At 47.7% G+C, this 20,274-nt stretch overlaps 1 protein-coding gene across 13 annotated transcripts in view; it reads left to right on the forward strand.

The window, feature by feature from the left end:
- The first annotated feature begins 2,197 nt into the window (after nucleotides 1–2,197).
- The window catches only part of FAT3 (FAT atypical cadherin 3), a 761,607-nt gene continuing 743,530 nt past the window's right edge, over nucleotides 2,198–20,274 (forward strand). For 4 of the 13 annotated variants that reach the window (XM_043451908.1, XM_043451905.1, XM_043451906.1 and 1 more), the window contains exon 1: nucleotides 2,220–2,525. The gene's annotated coding sequence lies outside the window, so the exon portion shown is untranslated. Of the gene's footprint in view, nucleotides 2,526–4,480; nucleotides 4,594–20,274 lie in introns of those variants that run through there. The other 9 variants (XM_043451894.1, XM_043451899.1, XM_043451900.1 and 6 more) reach the window with 6 other exon arrangements.

The raw sequence follows: 20,274 nt of genomic DNA on the forward strand, positions 1-20,274 counted from the left end.
GGTGGAAGACGTTTTGTCTCCTTGCCAGTACTCTTTCCTTGAGCATCCTCGTGGCCAAACAACCGCTAGCTGACCAAAGTGCCTGGTTTCAGGAGCCAACTTGTTTCAGCACTTCCATAGAAGTACCTGGTTGGGAAATGCACTGATTTGTTAAAACCTTTGATGCTGTTAGCTGAATTCTGCTGGTCACAGGAAAAATGTCGTGCCAGGGACATGTATACCCACTGTATGTGTATATATATATATATATATATATATATATATATATATTTGTTATCCTTGTATACCCACTGTATGTATACATATATACATATATATGTATATATATATATATCTTTGTTATCCTTGTCTAGTCGCTAAGTCGTGTCCAACTCTTTGTGACCACATGGACCGTAGCATGTCAGGCTCCTCTATCCATGGAATTTTCCAGGCAAGAATACTGGAGTGGGTTGCTCTTTCCTTCTCCAGGGCACCTTCCCCACTCAGGGATCGAACCTGGGTCTTATGCATTGCAAGTGGATTCTTCACCATCTGAGCCACCAGGGAAGCCCCATATACATACATACACACATATATGTTTGTACATATATACATGTTCATATATATACACACATATGTAATAAACTTCCCAATGCCTTAGAAAGCTAGTGACATAAACATAAAATCAGAACTGAGTTATTCAATTGATAATATTTTGGAGGACTGGAAAGTCTTCCTAGCCCCTTCGGTGGTTTTCCCTCCCTCCAAACCCCTCTCCCGGCCTTCCGCGACAAGGAAGCCCTAGGTAACAACATGCTGACGGCCTCCGGGTTAGCTGATGTACGGGGAGCCGGAGCCTTCGTAGTTCTTCAGTGTTGACATTAAAGTCTTCAGGCGGAGACCAGAGCGTGCTGTACTTTATGGGGCAGTCAAGGCGGCGAGGCTGCTGCAGGCCTTCGCGGGAAGCCCTCCGCCTGCCGACGGCGGTGGGGCCACTGTGCAGTGAGACAAGGCAGACTCAGAAAGGCAGACTCAGCTGATTCTTCCAAGGGCTCGCTCTGGTGCCTGAGCACAAAGTCCCCATTAGCTACCCCTAACTCCTTCCCCAAGGAGAATTTTACGGTTTAAAAACAAGTAACGATTTCTTTTGGAGAACAGATCCGCAGGCCTGCGGCACCTCCCTGTGATGCCAGCGGTAGAGTCGGGGGAAACTGCCTGGCAGAGAGCATCCCAGGGAAGGCGCCAGCTTGAGCGCCTGCCTAAGGGACAGTGCGCTGCCGCCTATGGGGAGTGGGAAAGGGGGCCGGGCGGGGTGCTCAGATGGCCGCTCAGCTTTGAGGGGGGAGAAAGGCCGGGATACACAGAGCGGGGGTGAGTGTAGGCCCCGCAGCAACAGTGCATGCGTGGCGGGTGGGGTGAGAGCATGGTCTGGGATCCTGGGAAGGGTGAGGGCGCAGAAGTTACTGGAACAGGCGGACTGACAGGCTGGCGTTGCAAATCACCAAGCCCCAAGTCACTCCCTCACTCCACTGAGAGTACCTCTCCTCCATTTTCAACCAAAATGGTTTAAAACGGTTTGCGGGAAGGGAAGAAGATGGGCCACGGAAAGATACCCTTTCTCCACAGGGGACCCCCAGGGTCCAAAAATGTGTGGGCAAGTGCCAGGAGCCCTGTCTGGGACGCACATATAGAATCAAAATGCGCAACATCTGATGGTTTCCAGGTACAAAGTCACCTCGGGATCTTAGATAAGTCGTGTAAACCTCGACGTGCCTCGGTTTCCTCCCCAGTCCCGTGAGAGCGGCACGTGTGAGACCCTCGCGCGGGGCCGTGGCTGGCCTGAGAGCGAGAGCTGCGAGGGCGAGCTTTCTGGAGCCAGCATCACCAACACCACCCGCGCCAGGAAGACACGTTCTCGGTATCCTGGAGCCCCAGAGAGCGGCTGGGGAAGCCAAGCTCTAAAATTAGCCCGGCTTCCAGGCCGGGCGCCTGGAGCACCCTCAGGCTCGTCGCGCCGCCCCCGGCCCCCGCCCCCGTCCCCCCGCCCGCGGCGCTCCGAGCCCGCGAGTCATCCCGGCCGCGCGGCTTCTCCCCCCTCGCCCTTTGCGCCGGCGGTTTGGGAGGAGGAGACAGCGGGAGAGAAGCGCGAGGGGGGCGGCGAGGGAGAGGGGCTTGGCCGCGCGTCGGCGTCGGCGGTGATGGGGAGCGCGGAGCAGCCGGGCGGCGAGCACTAGCGGCGGCGGCGGCGGCTCGGAGCAGACGCGGGAGCGGGCGCTCCTCCCGGCAGCTGCGCCGCGAGCTGCGCTGCGGATCGGGGTCTGGCGCCCCCGGCCCCCTCCTCCCGGCTTCGCCCCTCCGCCCGCGAGCCCCCGCGGTGGCGGCGGCGTCCCGAGCGCCTCTGCTAGCGGCTCCAGCCCCGGCGGGCGCGCGGCGGGCACTGCGGCGGCCGCGGCCGGGTGGCCGGCTCGGCCCGGGCGGGAGCGCCGGCCGAGGAAGAGCCCGCGGACAGCGCCTGGTGGAGCGGAGCGTCGCCGGCGGAGGCAAGGGTGCGTGGGCATCTTGAACGCCGTGGTCTGGCTGCCGGGTGTCCCGGCTGGAGGGCGCCGCCAGACGCACAGCTGCAGCTGCCGGATGGGAACGGGGGGCTCGGGGGGCTCGGGGAGGCGAGAGCCGGATGGGCTCGCGGGGGAAACTTTTCACCTGGTAAAGTTCCTGCCTCGGCACGGCTCGGCAGCCTTGGCTGCCGCCGAGAGGAGAAGGGGAAGGAGGCTCGGTCTGGCGGCGGCAGCCGGGAGGCTGGCATGGAGAGTTGGCCAAGTTTGGGGCTGAGGATTTGGAAAAGGGGGCGCGGGGCGGCTTGCAGAACGGTGCACCCAGCCCCCGACTCCCGGCTGCCTGCCGGCTGCAGGTGGATCGGAGGGCCAGGCGGCGAGCCTGCTCGGTGGCCGCTGCTGGTGGGGCGCTGTAGGGGCGTTGAGAAGCCAAAGGATTCACTTGGGGACCCGAGGCTCAAGTTGGGTCGTTGCCTGGCGAGGCGCCGGCTGTAGCAGAGCCCAGACTCCACTTTGACCAGGGAGGGGAAAGGGTTAGGAGACATTCCGCGGGTCCGCTCCGCGTGTGACTCTGGTGTGCGGGGTCGGGCGGGGTGAGGTGTACCGAGCGGCCGCGACTCTGGGACGGGGGCGACAGTTTTTCTTGTGGAGTAGGGGGGAGGTGGGACTGTCCCTGCTCCCGTGGGGACAGCAAACGGAGTGCCTTGGGAGAGCACGGGTTTTGGCGGGCGTGCGTGAAGGTGGCTTGTCTTTGAAAAGAAAGCCGCGCGGGGCTGGGCGTCCTGGGGGTTGCGCTGCGGACCGCCCGGGATTGCCGAGTGGGTCGAATGCAAGCGTGCGCCAGCTCCACTCTCCAGGCCCCTTCCCAGGCGGTGCCGGGTGGACCCCTGCGCCGGGGACCAGTGTGGCTGCGGGGTCCGGGCGGGGGTCTGCGGCGCGCGGGCGAGGCGGTGGCAGAAGTGGCCGGGAGGGTTCTCGCCCGGCGCGCTCGAGCTCCGCCAGTGGGGGTCGCTGAGCTAAAGTGCATCGGGCCCCCAGGCCGGCGCGGGGCGCAGGGCCCGGGGATTTTTAGCCTCGCTGTGGTCTGCACTCCTCTCTCCCCTCTCCCGCCGACTCGTGTCGCGTGTGCTTTCCGAGACGGTTGAACGGGGACCGCGATGAGGCTTCGCGGAAAGCAACTTTCATTGTTCGCTTTTCCCAGCCCGGCTCTTGTGGGCTGGGGAGCGCTGGGGGAAGGACGCGGGGGTGGCGGGAGTGTGGCTGCGGGCTCAGCGAGCCTCGGGGTAGCCTGCGACGAGAGGAAAGGAGGCCGTGTGTGTGTGTGTGTGTGTGGCCGTGTGTGTGTGTGTGTGCGCGCGCGCGTGTGCTGGCGGCATCCTGCGGCTGTAGCTCCACGTAATAATGGGGGCAGAGCTGGCAGTGGAAGGGGATCCCTGGAAGGCTGAGGACGGAGGGAGCGAGCCTGCAGGGACCTGGCGTGGGGCTCGGCGAGGCTCCCTGGAGCGAGAGGCGCCGGCGGCCTGGAGAGCGGGCGCTCGGTAGCCCGGGCTAGCCCAGTCTGCCGGCCCAGCCCGTCCCGCGCCCCGCGCGCCGCCCCCGCGCGCCGGTCCCTGCTCGGCCTCCGGGCGGGGTAACCTGCAGCCGCCGCGGCGGGAGGCCGGCGGGGAGCGCGGGGCGCGCCGCCGGGTGAAGAAGCTTTTCTCCTCCTCTCCCCCGTCTCCCGCCCCTCGCCGTCCCCAGACCCCGGCGCGTTTGTTTTCCAAGTTGGATCCCACTTCCATTTACAAGTGTCAGACAAACCCGCGCGAGCCTCCCCCGTTCACCCCGGGCCCGCCAGACGGGCGGTGGGCGAGGGGCGAGCGGTCTGCGCGGCGCCCGGGGCGGTGCGACTCTCGCGGGGCGCCCGACTCGCCCGGGCTCACCTCCGTGGGTCCTGGGTGTTTAAGAGACACGTAAACAAACCACGACCCTCAAAGCACTCCGGCCACTTGTATCCCGCCGCTTCCCTCCTCCTCGCCTCGGACATATTCCTTTTCTGGCCCCAACGCCTGTCTTTTCAAAGGCAAGTCGGGGGTGGGGGGGGGGGGCAGGGGGCGGCAGGCAGGCCGACCGGTTCATCACGGCGGGTATGCGCCCCCGGCTTTGTTGCTGGGATTAGATTCTCTGACTGTGCCCGGGCTGAGTTAAAATACAAGCAGAGAGGCAGAGAACCGGCCTGAAAGACTGCGGACGACTTTGCCCCGGATCCGGGAGGCAGGGCTAGGTGGTGGACCGGGCAAACCCGCCATCTAGGAACCGAGGACTGAGGTACCCCCTTCTCGGTGTCGATCAAAGTCAGCCCTGATTTCGCTTCCCCTGGCAGGCGCGGAACTTCTCTTAACGTTTATGGAAGGCTTGAATGGCGTTCTGGTTTGTGACGTGGAGATTTGAATCTGAGAAGGAAAGAAAGGGAGGGGATGGAAGAGAGGGAAGGAAGGAGAGATGGAGAGACTGAGATTCTGCAGAATCGTGGAAACAGCACCAAGCCAACTGCTCCTTTTTTTTTTTTTTGAGTTCTTATTCCTAAATTGGAGCAGCTGAGCAGTGAGAGAATAAAGGACAGCCAAGAAAACCAGGGCGCCAAGAGACAAAGGCAAAAAATGCATAGTAACTTTAGCGCTTTTATGTGCATTTTTCCCCCTTGGATTGGAGTGGGCGGAGGGCATTTTGCGTTTTACCAGGAGAAAAGTTGCCTCTCAGAATTAGGCGAATGCTGATCTTTAATCATGAATCCCCGTTGCCTTTTCGGAACTCGGGACAGTGAATGGTGCTGGGGCCAGTTTCTGTACACAGTGAACCGCGATGGGAAAGTTCCCAGCACTGCCCAGTTGTAATGTCTTCACATCGGAGGCACACGGAGAACTTCACATCAAAGGCAGCTGGTTCGGAGATCAGAAACCGCTCAGCTGCTGGGCTGGCTTCGTGTCTTGGAGTGCTGGGATTTTCACAGCCAGTGTTTGTGGACCAGTGACTGGCTGGGAGTGCCCCCCCACCCCCCGCCCCGCCCCGCCCTTTTTCAAATTTATTTATTCTGCCTCCTGGCAGAGTCATTCTGAGGGTATATATATATATATTTTTGATAGTCAGGACCCAGTCTGTCTGTTAACTAGCAATTACAGTTGTGCTGAGCTACTCAAAAATGAAATGAGGAGCAATAAGCAGGCTCACTGCCCACTGACCTGTGGGCTGTATGGTTATTTTGCCTGCTCACAGCTTTTTGTAAACAACAGCTCTTCAGGCTGTTCGCAGAAGAATATTTTTGATGTGTCAGGTTATGTTATCAGCCTTGCTTTCTTCATATGCTGCAGAATGACCCGCTCTAATCTGGCTGATGAATTATGTTAAAGAGAAAGCAGTAGGCGGTTCCCAGTGAGGAGAAGATAACTTAGGCATCAGCAGCTGGTCTGAGGCTGCTCCCCATGGCTCTTGTGTTGTGCTATCTTAATGGCCCAGGAGGCCAGGAGGACCAGGGTTTTCCTGTTTGCGGAGGTGGGTGTGGCGTCCCTTCTGTCCAGCTGACTGTAGGTTGGCTTTTCCTGCGGAGCACAGAAGGAAAGGGCCACATTGGAGGGTCTGGTGTCTTGCATTGGGGTCACTCCCAGGTCCTTTCCTTCTGCAAGAGCGGGGATCTTCTGATGGGATCAGGTGGGACCGTACATTTGGGATTGATTTCCTTTGATTGCTGGGGAAGGGCTATTGATGAACCCTTGTCTTTGCTGATTGTGACAGACACCAGGCAGGAATGATAATTAAGCAGAAAGAGGCCTGACAGACCTGGTGGAGGCCATGTCTGCCCCTCAGCTCCTTCCTGAGGAAGAGAGTCCCCGATTTCCCCAGATGCACAGGGTCTTAAAGAATTAAAGACAGCCAACCCCAGTGTGGATTGTTGTGTTTTTTGATAAAGTTTTCTGAAATATTTTTCAATCTCTAATTGTTGAGTATATCTTTATAAGCATCTTTCTACTCCATTGTGAGGATTGGATCTCTTTTATAGTCCGTCCTTTGAGGATGACCACAGTCCCTACTGCCTGCTGCTGCTGCTGAGTCTCTTCAGTCGTATCTGACTCTGTGCAACCTCATAGACGGCAGCCCACCAGGCTCCCCTGTCCCTGGGATTCTCCAGGCAAGAACACTGGAGTGGGTTGCCATTTCCTTCTCCATCCCTACTGCCTAATAGCCTCTAAAGAAGCCTTTGTGGCTTGGGTGACTTCCTCTATGATGACCCCAACGGTACATATCTTTCTGTGTTTCACTCAATTTGATTCTGCATCCTTCTCAAATTTAGTGGTTTTTCTGTCAGTTGAAGAGTATCTACTTCTTTAATGAGCTTTTTTCTGCCCTTGTTTACACTGACCCTTTCCCCCAGATTTCTTTCCAAGAATAACTTTAGGAAAGCTTACCTTTCCTTAAAGAAACAAAAACAAAAAGATTCCATTTAATTCCACAGATTGAATTTATTGAGAACATATTTGATGCTTGTCTAGTGGCTTGGAGCCAGCTCCTGGTCTACCAGAATAGGCTATCAGTTACATGTAACAGTGACGAATGGCCATTCTAGTAGTTCTGGATTGGAGTGGCACTTCCCGGTTAGTCTTAATATTAGTCAATTCTAGGATTGAGATATTTTTGTATTAAAGTAGAAAGGATGAAAATTTGAGAATGGATTTCCTGCCATGATGATGGTTGGGGAAAATAGAGAACAGATTTCAAAACTTAATGATCACACTCTTCATATAACTAGTGTGTTGCTTCCTTTGCTGGATAGATATGTGTGAATGTGGCGGCCTGGGAGGAGGTCTGGGGAGAGTTGTGAATTGTCCTTCTTTAGAAAATGCTTTATGAAAGAATATTGCCTTGCCTAAACAGAAAAGTCAAGGCCTCCCACGGGACCCTGAAAAGGATCCGTGAGCAGATTAGAGTATTTCATCTTTCTGATCTTTCAGGTTCCATGATTGTGGATTACAACCTCTATTTAATAAAGTGAAGTGAAAGTCACCCAGTCTTGTCTGACTCCTTGCGACCACATGGACTGTAGTCTGCTAGGCTCCTCTGTCCATGGGATTTCCCAGGCAAGAATACTGGAGTGGGTTGCCATTCTCTTCTCCAGGGGATCTTCCCGACCCAGGGATCAAACCTGAGTATCCTGTATTGCAAGTGGATTCTTAACTGTCTGAGCCACCAGGGAAGCCAGTATTTAATAAAGAAAATTCATTCAATTAATTCTTGCCCTTCTATGTCTTAATTTTATCCCTTAATTTTTATTCTGTTAAGTCACATTGAATTTAAAGTTGTTTCAGTTTTTTTTTCTTTTAAAAAAAACTTTACATTTTTTACATTTGATCAATTTTTATTTTCTTTCACATGCTACTTTTTCTCTGAGCTCTAGCTCCGTATGTCTCTACCTGTCTTCAGAACCTCTTACTTAACTGCAAAGTCATCTTCTGAAACTTAACATGTTCCAATCTGAAGTGATCATGAGGCTCCTCATATCCATTGAGTTCTCAAATCTTAGAAATTAGTGGCAGTACATCATTTATGTTGAAAAGGGGTAGAAGCTAAGGTCAACAACCTTCCCTGGTGGCTCAGAGGTAAAGAATCTGCCTGTTGATGCATGAGACATGGGTTTGATCCCTGTGTTGGAAAGATTCCCGCCCGAGAAGGGAATGGCAACCCACTCCATTATTTTTGCCTGGGAAATCCCATGGACAGAGGAGCCTGGTGGGCTGCAGTCCATGGATTTGCAAATAGTGGATATTACTTAGGGACTGAGCACACATGAATTAAGGTTGAGAAAGTAGAAGCTGAAGTTACAGAGAACTTAGAATGCCAGGCTGAATATAAACAATGGAGTAACTGGGAGGGTTGGGTTGAGACAGCATGAAACTGTTTTATTCTGATTAATTCTGGAGTAGAGAACTCACTGTGGAAATGTGGGAAGAAAAACAGTGCAGAGAAACCAGTTAGGAGTTTCTAGTAGTAGTCTGAAAGTCAGTGATGGTGAAGGAAATAGGAAAAAGAGTTGCAAAGCTTTACTTTTTTAAACCTATTTTATTTTGTTTCTTTTATCTCTTCAAGGAATTTATTTCACTGAATTTCTTTTCAGTAATATTTACTGACCCTATGTCCCTTTGCAAGGCATCACACAGGATTCAGATATACCCTTTGTCAAAGTAAAAGATATCCTTTGCTTCTTTGTGCTTACTGTATTGTTGGCAAAATGGGAGATACCCATGTGTGCAAACCAGAAATCAACACCAGGATGTATTAGTTGACAAAATAGTGTTGTTGGACAGGGTCCTGGAGGAAGAGAGATTAATATGAGCTGGAGCAAAGTTTTAGAAGGAGTATTGTTGCTGTTTAGTTGCTCTGTACTGTCCGACTCCTTGCGACCCCATGGATGCCAGGCTTCCCTGTCCTTCACCATCTCCCAGAACTTGCTCAAACTCATGTCCATTGAGTGGGCGATGCCATCGAACCATCTCGTCCTCGGTTGAGGAGAAGGTCTCCTCTTGCCTTCAGTCTTTCCCAGCATCAGGGTCTTTCCTGATGAGTCAGCTCTTAGCATCAGGTGGCCAAAGTATTGGAGCTTCAGCTTCGGCATCAGTCCTTCCAATGAATATTCAGGGTTGATTTCCTTTAGGATTAACTGATTTGAGGTCTATAAAGTGAATATAATCCAATTTAATAATTCTTAGTAAAAGTCTAATGTAGTCAAGACAGTACAGAATTAATCAAGTCTTTCATTTGTTTAGGACAGTGCTCCTTGTGGGAAGAACATACTCATGGAACAGGCCAAATAGACTGTTGGGATGTTTTTCAGTATTTTTGGTAAGACACCTGAATTATTGAGGTCCTTTGCTCCGTTATCCTTTCGTGGTGTCTGCACCCCCGGCTTCAGAGAAGAGCGGCAGGTGTTTGAAGCGCGTCTGGGAGCCCGCACACCAGTGCCCACTCGGGCCGCTGCTCCCGCCCCTATCTGTCCACACTTTCTGGCTTCCTTGTGCTTCTATCACCAATTCTGGGGTTTTTAAGTTTTTTCCCTGTTGTTGGTGTTTAAAAAGTATGGGTGCAAATAAAGGACAAAAGGACTGCCCTTTAGGGGGTCCTTTAAAGAATCATTCATTTTTGCTGTTTTGCATCAGATTTCCTGGGTCCTTTATCACAGCCTGTTGAGGTTCAGCAGTTAGCTGGGAGGCTTCTCACCCCACCCAGAGCTCCCCAGAGGGGTCCTGAAGTGAGGTCCTCAACCCCGACTGCACTTTTGGAATCCCCCCAAGGCTTTTAAAACAAATGACTCACAAGTTGCATCCCGACCATTTTTTTTTAATAACTGTTCATTGTATTTTATTGTTTATTTTTAACTGGAGGATAATTGCTTTATAATGTGTTGGTTTCTGCCACACAGCCACGTGAATCAGCCATGTGCCCCCTCTCTCTTGACCCTCCCTCCCACCCCTGCCCCATCCCACCCCTCTGTTGAAATGTGTGTGTTGCCGCAGTGAGACAGCCAGCCAGTGGGACTTGGCTGTGTGTGGCAGGGAGCGCAACCTGGAGCTCAGGCTTGGCTACCCAGGGGCGTCCAAGCCATTTAAAGCCTCCCAGGGGCTTTTGCTGGTAGCCAAGATCGAGGACCACTGCTGTAAAGGCTGTGCCTACTATTTGGAGTTAGGGTTCACTCTTTTAGGAAGCTCCCAGGCCCCGGGGAGTTTGACTGGAAATCAGAAACACACGCTCTGCCTTCTGCTGTGAATGCAACCCCGGGGACTCTGCACAAAGTTGAAGTTAAGCTGGACTCACGCTGGAGGAGGTGGCCGGGAAGGTTCCTGGCCTCTTCCTACAGTGTTCTTTTGGTTCTCTGCTTTGCCGGCGTTTAACACTTTCTGTTGCCTAATGTGGCTTTGTCCTCGGTTTGACTCTAGTTGGCCAAGCTACTTCTCCAGCTACTAGTCATGATATGGTCCAGGAGCTGGTAAATGATATTTGCAAACTTTCAAACATCTTCAGGAACAGAAATCCTACCCTTCTTTATATTGGACTCATTGTATCTGGAGTCTTCATATGATTCTGAATTTGGGAAATGAATGCAATGCACTCCATTGATATATGGTCAGTTTTCTTTTTATTTGTAAGGATTACAAGAAATACACTGCACGCAAAAAAATGAATCATGTCTTCAAGAAGCTTACAGTCTAGTTAGAGCTCAAAATGTGTACACTTAAAAAAAAAATCACAGTACTGTTTAATATTGGAGGTCAAAGGCATGCATGCTTCTGGCAGGTGTGGGGAGGAAACTTAATTCCTACGTATCTTGTAATTAGCATCTTCTTAGTTCCATTTTCTTCTGGCCCTTAGTTACCTCACACTTAACCTCTAGCATAGAGAACTTTGAGGTGTTCGGTCCTTTAGGGATTCAGCATTCAGGTCTGTTGCTGGCTTTTTAACATTTAAAAAAAAAAAAAGTCAAATAAATGGTAAGCCTTGTAATGCTAGCTTTCAGAAGATGGGTGAAAAGGCCAGAACTTTTACCTTGGAGGTTCAGCATGAATTGCCGATATTTGTACTTTGCAAAGCAGTTGCAAATACTGTTTCAGTTATTCTTTATGTCTTTTCTTTTTCAAGATGTCAGAGATAAGCCCAGCTGTTGAGTGATGTGCAGATAGGAAAGGTTAACTAGAAGTTTAAATGTAACTTTAGGACTTCGACTAAATTAAATTCCCAACAATCTGATAAAAATTATAGCCTTTACAGTACCAGGAAAGGTTAAAAATGAGCACACTGGAGCAGCTATTACATTTCACATTTTGAAATAAACTCAGAATTATTAGTGCTACTAAATATCGTTGAACAGTACTTAACATGGGTAAACATCTGAAAGCATGCCCCATAATACAGATTACATGTAGTGACAAATGCGCTTAATAACAGTATAAATATCACTTTTTTCTATCAGATAAACAGTGAGTGTGTACATTTTCTTCAAAAGTAGGAGGAGGCTGTATCTCGAGAGAAGAGGTAGCTCAGTCTTTTTTGAAACCTAGAGCATCTATTACGAATGACATTTTGTTGATTTTTCCAGAATCTGAGCGTCTGATTAATATTTTAGGGCATCTAAAGTTTGTTTTAAGGACTGTGGCTTGAAATTCTCTGTTTGGCTCTACTTGGTGGCTAAATGGCGGCTGTTAGCACCATGGTGGGTTGAGAAGGGCCTTGTGTGATGAGTGGGCATGGCCCCACTCCAGGCTGGAACATGGAGCTACGGTTTCATCAGGTTGGCCTGGCCGTGGAGAGCCTCTACATAAAGAAATGTATACATGAAAGTGGGCCAGATGCAGACAGCTTTAACACTGCTGGAGTTAGGGGGAAAATGTGAATCTTTCCCACATTTCAAAAAAGAAAGTTTCATACTAATCATTTCAATCAGATGAGCCAAAAGTCAGAAGTGTGTCGTAATCTCCCTGGAGAACTTGGTACCTATCTGATAGGACTGTAAAGGCATTTCAGGATGTCAATTAAATGGAAAGATATGCCTGGAATTGAATATAATTAAGAAATGTTGAAGTCTGGTGTCTACATATTCAGACACTGTATTCGATGGTTCAATTAGTGAACCAGGGCTTGGATTTATTGACAAAAGGTCTCTTTCTCATGGCATGCTTCACTCATTAAAAGCTCATAATGTCTTGGATCTTTTTAGCTGTTGGAACTTGACCATTTGCCATTTTGTGCTTCTTGACTTTATTATTTTTTTTTAAACTTTACAACGGATTCAGATGATGTTGCTTCTCCCAGTGGATGCACATTCCCGAGGAATGAACCCATGATATGTCCTAACATTATGAAGTGTCACCAGAGCGTCACACAGGGCTTCATACTGAAAAACAAGGATTGGAAAGTGAGTTTATTACAGTGGAATTTGTGCTCTAACAGTTTTAAAGAAATTTGTGAATCTGTTGAGACGAATTTCTTCCCAATCCTGTTAGCTCTATATTATATTTATTTAATATTGAAATTCACATTTCTCTGTGTCCTTCTCAGTTTTATGGTTGATCAGTTGGTGGTATAAATCCTTTCTACTCCAGATTGTGGCTGGAGTTTCCCCAGTTATGTAGGAGAATGGGACATTTTTTCTTTTTTCATATCCTTGTTGTGGGATATATTTCTTTTTCAGCTACATTTGATGATTCTAAATGCTTGAATATATTGCAAATATTAAAGAAATAACTTGGGAATCTTGACACTGAGTGAGGAAGACAACAAAACACAGTCCACCTGACCCTTGAGGAGCTGTTGCTACCTATTTACAGTTCAAGTTTTAGCTGCCCCTGAACTGGTATGAATGTGAACGGCTGGTTTCATATGATTTCTTAATTCCTCATCTTCATAGGTTATGTTCTCCAACTAGGAGCAGTTTAATGTAATCTAACATTCTATCTTCCTGTAGACATAGCAGATCATTCACAGTCTGGGAGAACTAAATACGTATTTCACTGTTAGTCTTTCTGATGGCCTGTGCTAAGTTCTTCAAATTCATGTCATTGTTGGCAAAAATGCATTGATGTTCTCTTATTACCTTGGACTGATTTTACATGGAGCATATTAAACAAATGTGGTACCTGACCCTTCGAAAGTTAGCTTTTTCAATTGACTCTTATTTACCTAGATAGGCCCAGAAAAGAGGGAAATGCATGTGCTACCCAAGTCAGAAAGATGACACCAGTATCTTTTATTGAGATGAAGTGATGTCATCTACTTGGAAATGTCCTCATAACAAGGGGACAGAATGCCTTCCATTTATATTTAGAAGACAGTGACTACAATGAGGAAATTATGCAATCTAGGCGATTGATCAGGAAATGTAAGACAAAAACACACTACCTTGCCAAATCAATTTCCTAGATCTCCTTGAATTATCCAATAATTAGATGATCTTTTACTTTGGAAGTGCAGATTTTGTATGTGTAATTATTTGTCTTAATCACTGTATTCCCAAGCTGTATTCAGGGGTAACACACAGCCTGTTCAATTTATACTCTATTTCTTTCTATTAACTAGACAGGATTAATAATATACTTCCTCTCAAAAGAGAGAGAGGGAGATACAGGTATTTTATAAGATTTGCCACTTTCATAGAGCTCATCAGTGGTTATTACAATAATCAAAGTGAATAAACTTAGATTGCTCTTATACAATAGATATGTTTTTAAATGGGAGTGTAAAACCTACTTTTTAAAGCAAATCACATTTTACGTGCTTTCAATTAGGGAAAACTCTCCACTATTTCAGAGATCCTGTGGCACATTCTTTTATAAAGTAAAGGATATTTTGTTTCCCCTTAATTTATGTGTGTTTCAACTTTAAATGTTTGTATATCAGAGTTCTTAGAGGCAAGAGCATATACCTATGGGAAATATATTTCCTTTTAAACATGTGATGAACTGAAAGTTTGACCTTCTCCCTCTGCACTGCTTTGAAGAGAGGCATCAGAGGAGAAGCTAAATGGGGAAAACGCACCTGGAGTTAGAGAGGATGAGGAGGTCCTTGTCATTCATGGAAGTTGAGGAAATGTTAGAAAGTTTGAGGATTTCTATGCCATAAAGCCAGGCCAGTGCAACCCAGAGTTACACCTCTGATGATATCTGCTCCTTTGTGACATTTGCTGAAATAAACAAAAAAAAATCACAACCTAAAATTTGAGGGTTATGTTTTATTTGGTGGACAAAACTGAGGACTTAAGCCTGGGACCCAGCATCTCAGGTAACTCTGAGAGACTGTTCTGAAAGGTGAAGGGGGAAGTCAGGATATACAGGGGTGTTTGCCACAGAGCCCAAGTAGTCAGAACGTCAAAAGATGACTATTAATAAAACAAAACCAGATATCTCATGTTAAGAAGTTTAGAGCTTTTCTCTGTGTGGGAAGATGCAAGAGTCTGGGCTCACTGAAATCACACCTTTGATGTGGACCTCGGCTCTCTGGGGCCAGTATCCTGTGCCTTCTCACCCTGAGTTTTCTCAGGGGGTGCACACTGGGCTGAGGGGTGCAGCGTCTGACAGCTTGATGACTGGCATTCTCTTTCCAGCCTCAGCACTCATCTTCTGGGGCAGCTGTGGGGTCTGATGGCTGCAGCGTCCATCCCTGGCACAGTAAGGATGCTGAGTGGGACCAACCCCCTCCCCAGCCTTTGGAGCATCCGGAGAAGGGTCCCTTGGCTCAGGGCTCCTCAGCTGCCACGGTCCCTTCACCTGGCTTTTGTTCTCCTCGGTGCTTGTTGGCATCTTTGTCCCTCCCCAGCTCCTGCAGCCACTGTTTAGAGCCCTGTGCCATCCTGAAGGTCTTGTTTCAACCTAACCTGCTGTACTGCTTCTTAATATTTCTATACGTGGTTGCCCACTACAGTTGGTGTTGCTGTCATGACACCCAATACAGTCTGCCTTGCAATGAACTTACCTGTGTTGGTGTCTTTTTTCTCCCGTAGACCTTCATTCCACGGGCTCGGTGACATAACATGAATCTTTGAGCCACCACTCTTATATCACTGCTGTATCTTATCCGTGTTTAATATTTTAAACTATATGACCATATCTGTTGATGTTCCAGCTTGAATAATGTATCATTGACTTGCACAGTGGAACATCTGAGACCAAACCTTGAAAAACAGCCCTTGGGTATTAGGACTTCCTTATGATTCTGGTACTGGTAGGATTTACAATCGGCTCTCCATATCCATGGGTGTTGTATCTGTGGACTCTACCAACCACAGAGAGAAAATATTATAAGAAATTCCAAATGATTTCAAAAAGCAAAATTTGAACTTGCTACATTGCGTGCGTGCTAAGTTGCTTCAGGCATGTTTGACTCTCTGCGACCCTATGGACTATAGCCCACCAGGGTCCACTCTCCATGGGATATTCCAGGGAAGAATACTGGAGTGGGTTGCCATGCCTTCTGCAGGGGACCTTCCCAACCCAGGGATTGGACGCACGTCTCCTGTGGCCCCTGCATTGCAGGTGAATTCTTTACCACTGAACCACCTGGGAAGCCCATGCCATAAGTGATCCGAGTTCTATCCTTGACTCGGGAAGATCCCCTGGAAGAGGGCATGGCAACCCTCTCCACTATTCTTGCCTGGAGAATCCCACGGTCAGGGGGGCCTGGTGGAGGACAGTCCAAGGGACCATAAAGGATTGGACCTGACTGAAGAGACTCAGCACAACACAACCTAGCTTTTACATTGTGTTAGGTATTGAAAGTAATGTAGAGATGATTTAAAGTATTTGGGAGGGTGGTATGTAGGTTACATGCAATCACCATGCTGCTTTATATAAGGGATTTGAGCAACCCACGGATTTTGGTACCAAGGGGAGCCCTGGAACCAACGCCCTGTGGATAGTGAGGGAAGGCTGTAGTAGACTTGAGGTCCTTGTTGTCTAGTTGAAGAAAAAACCCTCCAGGCATGTATACCCAGGTTCTTGATTGGCGTGTCTGTCTATGCTGTGAATCTCTCCAGCAAGTTCTCAGCGAGTGTAGTAAAGACACGGAAAAGGCATGTATATCCATCCAAGTGTTTGTCACTTTTTAGGAGCGCCACTTTGTTTTCCAGGAGGTTCTGATAGGCAGTTGCTTACCTAATGATTCATACACGTGGATATTGATGTACACAGTCAAAGGTCAAATTTCTGGGGATGGGGAGACACCTTGGTGCTGAGTCTTCTAAGGACAGCATAGACTACATATGTGAGAATGTTCTTATTGTAAGAACATTTGGAGACTTTTACATTTATATTTAAAATGAAATTCTTTGTAAACATTTTTGCTGTAACTCTTGTTACACTAAATTATAATCAATGCACCATTTCAGTGAGTACCAAGATACAGAGCTTCCCCAAGGGTATCGCTTACCCAGTTCTGCCCATCCTGGGCAAGAGAATCATACTTTCAGGGCTGAATTTACAGTGTCTGGGACATAATAAAGCTTATGCGTGTATACATGAATGCACAAGATTACCTGGCAGTTAGAATAGATTAAAAGCAAGTCTTGTAAAATTCCAAGTATTTTTTCTTTTTTAAACTACATTGCACTAGAAAGCATTCTTTGAGGAGCTGGCTGGCAAAATCAACACGTGACCAGATGTGCATCTCAGGAATGTCATATTACAAAAAATGTTCAGTAACTATATCTTGAATGAATGGAAAAAAAGGCTTTGTCTGTCTTTTAGACACTCCATCATTCTGTGAGCTTTACAAACAAAATCTCATTAACACCGAATGCATGGGAGCATGAGAAATGTGTAATGCTCTTAATTTCTTATTAAGTGATTTGTGTTTATTGAAAATTGGCTTGAAGGTACACTGAACATAATTCATAATATTGGATTTAGGTGAGGCTAGATATCTGAGTCTTTTCTGTACTTAGAATGTGCTTACAAGTCCACTATTGGAATAGGGGGTGGGAAGAGTGATAGCTTACTCCTGGAAGGATTTGCTGAGGTGAGAAGATGAGCTAGACTTGGGGTGTCCTTTTCTGATGCTCCTGTGCCTTTTAGGTCTGTGTGAATTGTGCAAGGCCCTTATTTGTGCAGACACGCTTCGTACGTGTCTGTAAGCAGATGAGTGGCAGCGAGGGCACTCAGGGGCTGGTAGAGGCAAATGTGAATCCCACTTTTCCGCTGTTAGCTCATGAGGCCTGCTGGGTAGCAGCAGGCACTAGCAGACATTTAATTGTGTGCTAGGTAAGGCTGGCACAGCTCCAGCATCGTGGTGGAGTAAGAATTACCCTAATCAGCTGGGATATACTGCATATATTGATTAGAGTTGGATTTTCTTATGCAAAAAAAAAAAATCTTTATAAATAGTGGGAAAGTAATTGAGAGTAATTAAAAGGCAGAGAGTTAACTCACAGTTCTTTAGATGAAAAGGCATTTTGATCCTTTGCTTCCATGCAGATTTCTGGGCAGGCTGGAGCAGTTCGTGAGTGCCACATCTGAATGGTGGGATGATTGTCCCTGCTGCCCTGGAAAGAGACCAAATGGCCAAGCTGTGTAGTTGAGGCATGGGGGACCAAGGTCCAGCAGCTTCTTCTTGGTGGCTCTGTGCTGTGGGAAGCCTTCTTCTTTATTTGGGTCTGGGGGCTTTTCCTTTCTTTTTCTTGGCTTCACTCACTAATAGCTTTTAGTTATTATTAATATCCCTGATGAGAACTGAATTGAGATCCCAGTATCCTAGTGAACACTGATGGGAACATTATCTACACTGGAATTATCTAGAATTTCAGCATGTTTTGTCATTGCTTCCCTCTTTGCTTAAACTGAGAAGGCTTTGTAGTCATTTGGTATCATGGAAGCTACTTCATCTCTGGAATGATGACCTGAATAGTTATGTGCCTGGAGAATTCTATGAACAGGGGAACCTGGCAGGCTACAGTCCATAGCTTTGCACAGAGTCTAATACGACTGAAACAACTCAGCACGCACACACACACTTCCTTTCTTGCTTCCTAGCCCTTTCACTCATATGCAATGTCTGCCACAAACTATATGCATGAAATACCTGCCGGCTGGATGGGTGAATGGGATGCTGTATACGTTTGGGATGCTGGCATGATTTAACATCTTTGTGAGAAGTTGTAGATCATGTTTTGTGGAGTTCCAAGCATCATTATGATCAGAGATCATGAATAACAAGGAGGCAAGGGGAATGGGGTATGGAAGAAGAAAGGGCTAAGATTTATTGAGCATTTACTATATCAGGCTCTTTGCATATGTACTTTTCTCCCATCATCCATCATGTTCTGGAAGGTGGTTGTTAGCATCATCATTTTGCAGGTTACGGATACATGATCAGGACTTGAACCAAGGTGACAGGCCTTAATTAGCAGGGTCAGGATTTGAACCAACAGCTCTAGTTGATAATCACGGTTCTCAAATGAGGTTGTACAAGTCCCCTTACCCGCAGAGGAGGATGGTCTCATACCGTCAGAGCTTGGTGGCGGAGCCCAGAGACAGGCCGTGAGCACCAGTCAGATTTCTTTGAAGGCCGAGTATTTTTCTACAAACATTTATGGGAATTTTACAGTCTCTTCCGTAATGTGTTTGGTTAAATGTGAAATCATATTTTAAATTACTTGGTTATCAGAGTACCAATACTTAATCTTTCTGTCCCAAATCTACTTACAATGGACCCACCTAAAGCTGCTCCTAATGTGTCCTCTGGGACTCTTATGGGCTTTCCATGGAGAGAGAATCAGAGCTGGCAATTTGGTTGGAAGAGGGATTGAGGAACCCATCTTGAAATTTTGTTCCACTAAAGTGTGGTTTTTTACTTAGATTGCATGTGTATTTGCAGTGACCTGGGGCTGTTAGCAAGGAGAAGGGTGCTAAAACCTCTCATGATTTTGTCTTGTTCATCCAGGAGCTTTAAGCACCCTGATGTAACAGCTGTGGATCCAAGTTTGAGAAGCAGGCACAGAACCATACTTCCCTGCATTATTTGAATGATAATTATGATGCCCCAAACAATTTCTATGCCTGTGATTAACTGGTTAGTTATAAATGGCATTTTATCCTAGGATGATAAAACTTGTAGGAGACACTTGAGAAAAGGAGAATTTGGATTAACAATCCTTGAAAAACAGAATACCCCGAAAGTTCCACTGGTCAGCAGGCACTGAATTTATGGAAGATTCTTAGAAAGCAATTCTTGACAATATTAATAATAACTTGCATTTTTTAGAACTTTTTTTTTTCTTTTTTATTAGTTGGAGGCTAATTACTTCACAACATTTCAGTGGGTTTTGTCATACATTGACATGAATCAGCCATGGAGTTACATGTATTCCCCATCCCGATCCCCCCTCCCACCTCCCTCTCCACCCAATTCCTCTGGGTCTTCCCAGTGCACCAGGCCCGAGCACTTGTCTCATGCATCCCACCTGGGCTGGTGATCTGTTTCACTATTGATAATATACATGCTGTTCTTTCAAAACAAGAACTTTACCACCTATAATTCATCATTCATTTTTACATTTGCTTGCAACAGCTAACATTGATAAGAGACTTATATATAGTATCTCATTTACCTACCAGCAACTTCTTGAGGCAGGTATCATTATTTTCTCTACAGATGAAGAAATCGGGGCACAGAGTTGACAAGTGACTTGTCCAGGGCGACACACTTTGGCAGATATCAGAGTCAGGATTCAAATTCAGCTTTATCTAACTGTATAATCTGTGTTCTTTATCCCTCCACTGGGCTACCAACTGTCTCTCTCCTTGGTGGAGTTCTGAGTTGCTGGCCTGTCCTCAGCCTCGGTCATAGTTTATAGTGACCCTCTAGTGATCCTGGGCTTCCCTGGGGCTCAGATGGTAAAGAATCTGCCTGCAATGTGAGAGACCTGGATTTGATCCCTCGGTCGAGAAGACCCTCTGGAGAAGGGAATGGCATCCCATTCCAGTATTCTTGCCTGGAAGATCCCATGGACAGAGGAGCCTGGTGGGCTACAGTCCATGGGGTCACACAGAGTTGGACAGGACTGAGCAAGTTACACACAGTGATCCAGTGGAAACATCCAGATGTCTCCAGACTGCAGTATCCTTGAAAACATCTGCCGGTGCATGCAAATCTGGTTTGATTTTCTAAAACTTGAGAATGCAATTCAGGACAGAGGAAGCAAATTGAGTCCCTCTAGAGGATCATATGGAGAAGGCAATGG

The sequence above is a fragment of the Cervus canadensis genome, chromosome 29, assembly GCF_019320065.1.
Source record: "Cervus canadensis isolate Bull #8, Minnesota chromosome 29, ASM1932006v1, whole genome shotgun sequence".
Lineage (NCBI taxonomy): Eukaryota > Metazoa > Chordata > Mammalia > Artiodactyla > Cervidae > Cervus > Cervus canadensis.